This window comes from Chiloscyllium plagiosum, chromosome 41, assembly GCF_004010195.1.
Source record: "Chiloscyllium plagiosum isolate BGI_BamShark_2017 chromosome 41, ASM401019v2, whole genome shotgun sequence".
NCBI classification, from domain to species: Eukaryota; Metazoa; Chordata; class Chondrichthyes; order Orectolobiformes; family Hemiscylliidae; genus Chiloscyllium; species Chiloscyllium plagiosum.
Window position 1 is genome coordinate 517,794 of NC_057750.1, and position 8,066 is coordinate 525,859.

The window sequence follows — 8,066 nt, forward strand, 5'->3', positions numbered from 1 at the left end:
AGAGGGAAGGAAAGAGAGAGAGACAAAGAGAGAATGAGGGAAGGGGAGAGCGAGTGAGGGAGAGAGGGAGCATGAGGGGGAGAGAGACAGTAAAAGGAGACAGGCAGACGGAGAATAATAGGAAGTACAAGAGATACAAAGTGACAGAGAGAACAACAGAGAGGTGGAAGATGTTCTGAACATGTTGTCCAAACACTTTCAGCTAAGTAAAATAGGATTCGTATTCCATCAGAAACAGGTTAAAGGGATGCTCCAGAGATTACCAACTTCATTTTATGTTAATTGTGCCACAGATGTAACTTGTGTTGATGGGAAATAAAACTGAATACATTTTGGAGGCAATTAAAAAATAAGGTAATAAGAAATTAGAAATTAATTAGCTACCTGTAGCTGAAATGTGGCCATTGGGGGTCTAAGTTGTTGGTGGTAATTAGGTAAGTGACTCATTCCTGTTGTTAGGGAAACTGCAGCTCCAGACATGTTTCTCAATGATGCTAGTGGAATTTAATGATGCACTTCTTTGTAAAACACTTATCTGTTTCTGCAAGTGAATAGGTCACTCCTCCCTCCTGATTTACAAGCCCATTCTCCTTCCAAACCTGCTTTTACTGAGCTCATCAAATGGGACAAGTCATGAGCAGATGAGAAGCAGCCAAGATGTTCTCCATTCCCAGGATGCATCAAACCCAAGCGACTTATCTGAGCTCAGCAGATTGCTATTAATGGCTTCATTAAGAAGACAGTGAAGAAGACCACTAGCTCAGCATTCAGCTCAGGTTTCACTGAGTAAGTGGAAGGTTCAAAGTGGGTTTTTGCCACTTGTTCCTTTATCAGAACTCATGAGCCATACAGCATCTAATACAAGAAAGTTAAAGACTTTAAATTGCTTATTCCTAAAGGAAATGCCATAATTGATTATAAATTGGGTGAAAAAATTGTTTTTCTGAAGCATGGATGAATTGAAAGTAATCAAAACTTAATTGAGGATAAAAATAATCATCATTACTCTTTTCTTTCTAATCTTCCTATTTTTCAATTTATGCCTCATGTATTTACTTGTTCCTGTGTGGGGATGCTGGGCACAGGTTCCACACACGCAGCTCATCTATCCATGAGTTTGGTATTGGAACTTGGAACTCAGAATATAAGACATTCTTCTCAATCTTGCCCTTGGCCAATACTGCCCAAAGTGTTGCCACTCTCTGGTGTATTGCTACTCTCTGGTGTATTGCCACTCTCTGGCATATTGCCAATCTCTGGTGTATTGCCACTGTCTGGTGTATTGTCACTCTCTGATGTATTGCCATTCTCTGGTGTATTGCCACTATCTGATGTATTGCCACTCTCTGATGTATTGCCATTCTCTGGTGTATTGCCACTCTCTGGTGTATTGCCAATCTCTGGTGTATTGCCACTCTCTGATGTATTGCCATTCTCTGGTGTATTGCCACTCTCTGGTGTAATGCCATTCTCTGGTGTATTGCCACTCTCTGGTGTAATGCCAATCTCTGGTGTATTGCCACTCTCTGGTGTATTGCCAGTGTCTAGTTATTGCCACTCTCTGGTGTAATGCCAATCTCTGGTGTATTGCCACTCTCTGGTGTATTGCCATTGTCTAGTGTATTGCCACTCTCTGGTGTAATGAACCTCTGTCAGTATGTCCAATTCTTCCTCATAATAACATGCTCATTCCAGTTACCAATCCAGTACACCTCCTCTGAACTACTCCTGAGTGTCAATATGCTTTTTTAAATAAGATCAAAACTGTATACAATTCGAGATATAGTCTCATCGATGCTCTGTATCATAACATTTTTGCCATTATGCTGATTCCAATTGTAATAAAGGATAACATCCAATTAGCCACTCTCATATTTTGTACCTGCATGCTAACTTTCTGTGACTCTTGCATCTAAATTAGATTAGATTAGATTACATTACAGTGTGGAAACAGGCCCTTCGGCCCAACAAGTCCACACCGACCCGCCGAAGCGCAACCCACCCATACCCCTACATGTACCCCTTACCTAACACTACGGACAATTTAGCATGGCCAATTCACCTGACCCTGCACATCTTTGGACTGTGGGAGGAAACCGGAGCACCCGGAGGAAACCCATGCAGATACGGGGAGAACGTGCAAACTCCACACAGACAGTCGCCCGAGGCGGGAATTGAACCTGGGTCTCTGGCGCTGTGAGGCAGCAGTGCTAACCACATATGTGAAAACTGACACAACATTTCACTTTGACTTGATCCCCAAAGATTGTACGTCTATGCAGAGGGACAGCCTGGTTTAGTAGGGATCGAGGGGCATGGTGGCTCAGTGGTTAGTACTGCCTCACAGCACCAGGGATCCGGATTCGATTCCATCCTTGGGTGACTACCTTGTGAAGTTTGCACATTCTCCCCATGTCTGTGTGGGTTTCCTCCAGGTGTTCCAGCTGCCTCCCACAGTCTCAGGGTTAGGTGGATTAGCCATGAAAATTGCAGAGTAACAAGGGGTGGGGTGGGTCTGGATGGGATGGTTTTCAGAGAACTGGTGTGGACTTGATGGGCCAAATGGGCTGCTTCAACACTGTAGAGATTCTACGAAGTTGAACAATTCCAGGCAGGAAGCCAGTCAATCAGGCAGCATCCAAAAAGCAGGAGAATTGATGTTTTGGGCATAAGCCCTTCTTCAGGAATAAGGAGGGTGTGCCAAGCAGGCTAAGATAAAAGATAGGGAGGAGGGACTTGGCGGAGGGGCATTGAGAATGCGATAGGTGGAAGGAGGTAAAGGTGAGGGTGATAGGCCGGAGAGGGGGTGGGGACGGAGAGGTTGGGAAGAAGATTGCAGGTCAAGAAGGCGGTGCTGAGTCTGAGGGTTGGGACTGAGATAAGGTGGGGGAAGGGGAAATGAGGAAGCTGGAGAAATCTGTATTCATCCCTTGTGGTTGGAGGGTTCCTAGGCGGAAAATGAGGCACTCTTCCTCCAGGTGTCATGTTTCCGAGGGTTGGGACTTTCTGGTGTATTGCCACTGTCTGGTGTATTGCCACGCCTGGGGGAAGAGCGCCTCATCTTCCGCCTAGGAACCCTCCAACCACAAGGGATGAATACAGATTTCTCCAGCTTCCTCATTTCCCCTTCCCCCACCTTATCTCAGTCCCAACCCTCAGACTCAGCACCGCCTTCTTGACCTGCAATCTTCTTCCCAACCTCTCCGTCCCCACCCCCTCTCCGGCCTATCACCCTCACCTTTACCTCCTTCCACCTATCGCATTCTCAATGCCCCTCCGCCAAGTCCCTCCTCCCTATCTTTTATCTTAGCCTGCTTGGCACACCCTCCTTATTCCTGAAGAAGGGCTTATGCCCAAAACATCAATTCTCCTGCTTTTTGGATGCTGCCTGATTGACTGGCTTCCTGCCTGGAATTGTTCAACTTCGTAGAATCTCTACAGTGTTGAAGCAGCCCATTTGGCCCATCAAGTCCACACCAGTTCTCTGAAAACCATCCCATCCAGACCCACCCCACCCCTTGTTACTCTGCAATTTTCATGGCTAATCCACCTAACCCTGAGACTGTGGGAGGCAGCTGGAACACCTGGAGGAAACCCACACAGACATGGGGAGAATGTGCAAACTTCACAAGGTAGTCACCCAAGGATGGAATCGAATCCGGATCCCTGGTGCTGTGAGGCAGTACTAACCACTGAGCCACCATGCCCCTCGATCCCTACTAAACCAGGCTGTCCCTCTGCATAGACGTACAATCTTTGGGGATCAAGTCAAAGTGAAATGTTGTGTCAGTTTTCACATATGTGGTTAGCACTGCTGCCTCACAGCGCCAGAGACCCAGGTTCAATTCCCGCCTCGGGCGACTGTCTGTGTGGAGTTTGCACGTTCTCCCCGTATCTGCATGGGTTTCCTCCGGGTGCTCCGGTTTCCTCCCACAGTCCAAAGATGTGCAGGGTCAGGTGAATTGGCCATGCTAAATTGTCCGTAGTGTTAGGTAAGGGGTACATGTAGGGGTATGGGTGGGTTGCGCTTCGGCGGGTCGGTGTGGACTTGTTGGGCCGAAGGGCCTGTTTCCACACTGTAATGTAATCTAATCTAAAAAAAAATCTCAATATGCAGCTCTTAAAGAACAATGTCGATTTGTGTTTATTGCCTGTTGAGACTTTTGCACTAAAAGAAACTCCAAAACCTCCAGCCCATCAGAATCCACACAAAGTGAGCTGGTCGGAAGCATTAGTGTCGAGTGAGTTGAACTACCTGAACTTTGAGCCATCTCTCTGGGCCGGGGAAAGCCCATATGTCCCATTGTTCTGTTTCAACATTCCAGCATGGTTCATCGAGACAAGAAACTGAATGGATGGTGTCTTTCAGCTTTAATGTGATTATAACTCTCACCAGCTGAAAACTCATGAAACATTGTGAAATGGATGAAATATAATTGCTGTATTTGTGGGCCATCGACAAGTGTGTTCCATAAATATGTAATAAACACTAAAATTACTGAAGCTGAACCCTTCAATTGACTCGATGTGTTCAGTGATTTATTGCATTAGCTGAAAGCTTGCAATCCCAGCACTGGGGGACTTTTTGAAATGTTCAGATAGACCTTGCTAATGCACCAGGTATCAGCAAGACAAAATGGAACAGATTCAGCTTTGGTTAATGAGGAAGCTTCATGCTGTCATGTTAATGAGATGTTGGAAAGCTAATCCATCAGTTTATGGTTTCAAGTTTCAGCTATTATCTTTTGATGGAAAAGCAGAAAGACTGATTGGAAGATTCACACCCTTTTAGGATCACATGTTGATGAGAATAGGTTGTGAATATTCCTTTGCCAGTGTCTCTCTGCTTGAGTATGGCTCCGATTGAAGTATTAACAATTTCTTCCTCATTTCAGTAAATTCATTAACCCAGCTTCACTCATGGGAATCCAGGAAATTTAGCCAAAGAATTCTGCTCACACTGGGATCATTTATACTTCATCGTTTCAGATTTCATGACTCATGGTTTGAATGATGCTGGGGACAGGTGGGAAATAGATTCATATAAATATTTTAATTGCCAAAAGTGTGTGAAAAGTCAACTGCAGAACGCAATGGAACTTGAAACGAGAATGTCTCCCAGACAGAGGTGGAGACTGGCTGCTTGCATCCTTGCTCTATCTGCTCAGACTTCCTTTTCTAATATCATCTGGGGTTTGGAGTCAATGTTGATTCACATGTACCTGTGTCAGGCTGATTGTGGCCATTGGGAGGGTCACAGGATGTGTGGCTGTGACTGGGGAGGTGGCTGAGATTGGGGTTTTCTGAGCAGACTCCCTATCTCTGTCCTATTCCACCGTTTTCCCACTGATGGTGCACCCAGGGTTCCATTCACCAAGAGTCCTACAGCACAGAAGAAACCCTTCAGCCTATCGACCCTACTGACCAATCAACACTAATTCCACTTGCCAGCATCTGGCCTATAACTGCCAACATTATGACATTTCAAGTACATATCCATTTAATTCTCAATGTTTATCAGTTCAGTCAGCTCTGCTGCTCTCCCAAGAGCATCCCGTTTCTGAGGCAGACATTGTGAGGAGACCATTCCCTGTCCACCAGCATGCACTGAGTATTCCTGCTGCGGGAATTCAAATGTGTCCAATGGCCTGGGGCCATCATGGCAACTGGAGGAAAAGGAGCTTCCCCAATTGTTTGGAAAAACTGATACCACCACAAATGATTTTTGTGCTATTCTGGGGTTGTTCTCTTGAATGGTCTCTAAGGCTCACAATATTTACATTGTTTCCTGGTGAAGGGCCTTTGCCCGAAACGTTAACTCGCCTGCTCCTCGGATGCTGCCTGACCGGCTGTGCTTTTCCAGCTCCACACACACCACTCTTAATCTCCAGCATCTGCTGTCCTCACTTTCACCATCGTTACAAATCACACAACGCCAGGTTATAGTCCAACAGGTTTATTTGGAAGCACTAGCTTTCGGAGCGCTGCTCCTTCAATGGATAGCTGTGATGAAGGAGCAGTGCTCCAAAAGCTAGTGCTTCCAAATAAACCTGTTGGACTATAACCTGGCATTGTGTGATTTTTAACTTTGTACACCCCAGTCCAACACCAGCACTACCAAATCATGAATATTTACATCGAGCTGGGCAGAGCTTAGAGAGCTCTGCAGCCTCTGATGTTGAATCTCTATTGCTGTCTGTCTCCCTTACTTTCTTTGTCTCCCTCCCTCTTCCACTCTCTCTTGCTCACTTGTGAGATGAGCTTCACCATGTTTGCCACAACCTGATTGCTGTGTGTGTTTGTCATGATGCAGAGTGTCCCCCCAGTCATGTGACACATCCACGCCCCTGGGGTGAGTAACCCCTTATCTTTCCCTGCACCCCACATTCTGAGGGAGCCTTGCAGAGTAAGTGGGAGACTGAAGACATGAGTCAGAACATATAATGTGAAAGGTGAGTTCTGAAGAAGGGTCACTGGAACACTAACTCTGCTTTCTCTCTTCAAATGCTGCCAGACCTGCTGAGTTATTCCAGCGATTTCTGATTTTGTTTCTAATTTCCACCAATTACAGTTCTTTGATATTTTTTGGTAAGGTGAAAGGGTTCTGATTGAGTTGGCCCATTGGCTACTGAGATCTGAGCAACATGAGTGAGCGATGTATGCCATGTGTCTACTTTATTCTGTCACCTCCACTCTGTCATTGGCCATTCATGTGGTGACCGTTGTTGTCTTGTGTACCTCCTCTCTGCTGTCAGGGTAACAATAACACAATGATCACCCACAGTTCTCTGACTTCTCTGGGGTTGTAACTTCCCAAAGAATTGAGCTGAGGCAAGATGATGGTAGGACGACATTGGTGAGGGTCACTAGGAGGGATGGGTATGACAAGGCAATAGGATGAGGTCAGTGTCAATGATGAAGGGCTCTTGCCCAAAACGTTGACTCTCTTGCTCCTCGGATGCTGCCTGACCTGCTATGCTTTTCCAGCGCCACACTCTCGACTAAGTGTCAACGATGGCAGATCAGGGGAAGATAGGAAGGGATAGGGTAGAGTCCACCTACAAGGTTTTGCTGGTGTACAGGGCGCTATGCACAACAAGGCTTGGGGAGACAGAGGGAGAGTGCTTGACCTTGAAAATGCCCACCCCTCACTTTTACTCCTTCTATCTATTCATTAAACCTCTTGCTGGTTTGAATCCTGCACCACCTTTCTGCTGCTGAGCTCCTTGGTCGCTTACAGCCTGTTTGCTCCACAGTCAATGTCAACTTCCTATTGGTCAATGTCATCTTCCTGTTGGTCTTCCAGACCACTCAATCACATTGAGGGCTGTATTGAACAGCACGAGCCAATCTTGCGTTTCCATCTTTGACATTCTTGTTATGACATCTCTATGATGCATCAGTTCTGACTGTCACAGGTTTACTTTAAATATTTAAATATTGGAACCAAACCAGACTTTCATTAAACCTGCCCCTGCTATTCTTTCAGGAATTCAGACTCAGGGCACCAGAAACTGTTATGTTTCTGATACGACCTTCCTTCCTTCTCTATTCATGTTTCTGAAAGTTAAAATTCAGCTATTGCCATCAACATAACTATCTTATCATTTACACTCATGCCTTTTCTGATTTGATGTAATTTATTATTGTCACATCTATGTGTATACAGTGAAATGTTTTGTTTTACGTGCAGTACAGGCAATTCATACCATACAAAGTGCATTCAGGCGATAGAACAGAGTGCAGAATACAATGATAAACCTGTAGAAAATGTGCATAAAAAACAAGATCAACATTAGATTTGAAAATTGAGAGTCCAGTCAGCAGTCTAATAACAGCAGGAAGTTGCTGTTCTTAAATCTGTTGATATATGCATTTAGACTTTTGTATCTCCTTCTGGATTAGTGGTGCTGGAAGAGCACAGCAATTCAGGTAACATCCGACAAGCAGCAAAATCGACGTTTCGGGCAAAAGCCCTTCATCAGGAATAAAGGCAGAGAGCCTGAAGTGTGGAGAGATAAGCTAGAGGAGGGTGGGGGTGGGGAGAGAGTAGCATAGAGTACAAT

General features: G+C 45.4%; 1 protein-coding gene across 3 annotated transcripts in view; it reads left to right on the top strand.

Annotated features, from left to right (window-relative positions):
- The window catches only part of LOC122542726 (leucine-rich repeat and fibronectin type III domain-containing protein 1-like protein), a 180,812-nt gene that overhangs the window by 128,016 nt on the left and 44,730 nt on the right, over positions 1-8,066 (top strand). The window contains exon 1 of one of the 3 annotated variants that reach the window (XM_043680703.1): positions 4,224-4,241. The exons of the other annotated variants lie outside the window; for them this stretch is intronic. The gene's annotated coding sequence lies outside the window, so the exon portion shown is untranslated. Of the gene's footprint in view, positions 1-4,223; positions 4,242-8,066 lie in introns of those variants that run through there. 3 annotated transcript variants of the gene reach the window in all.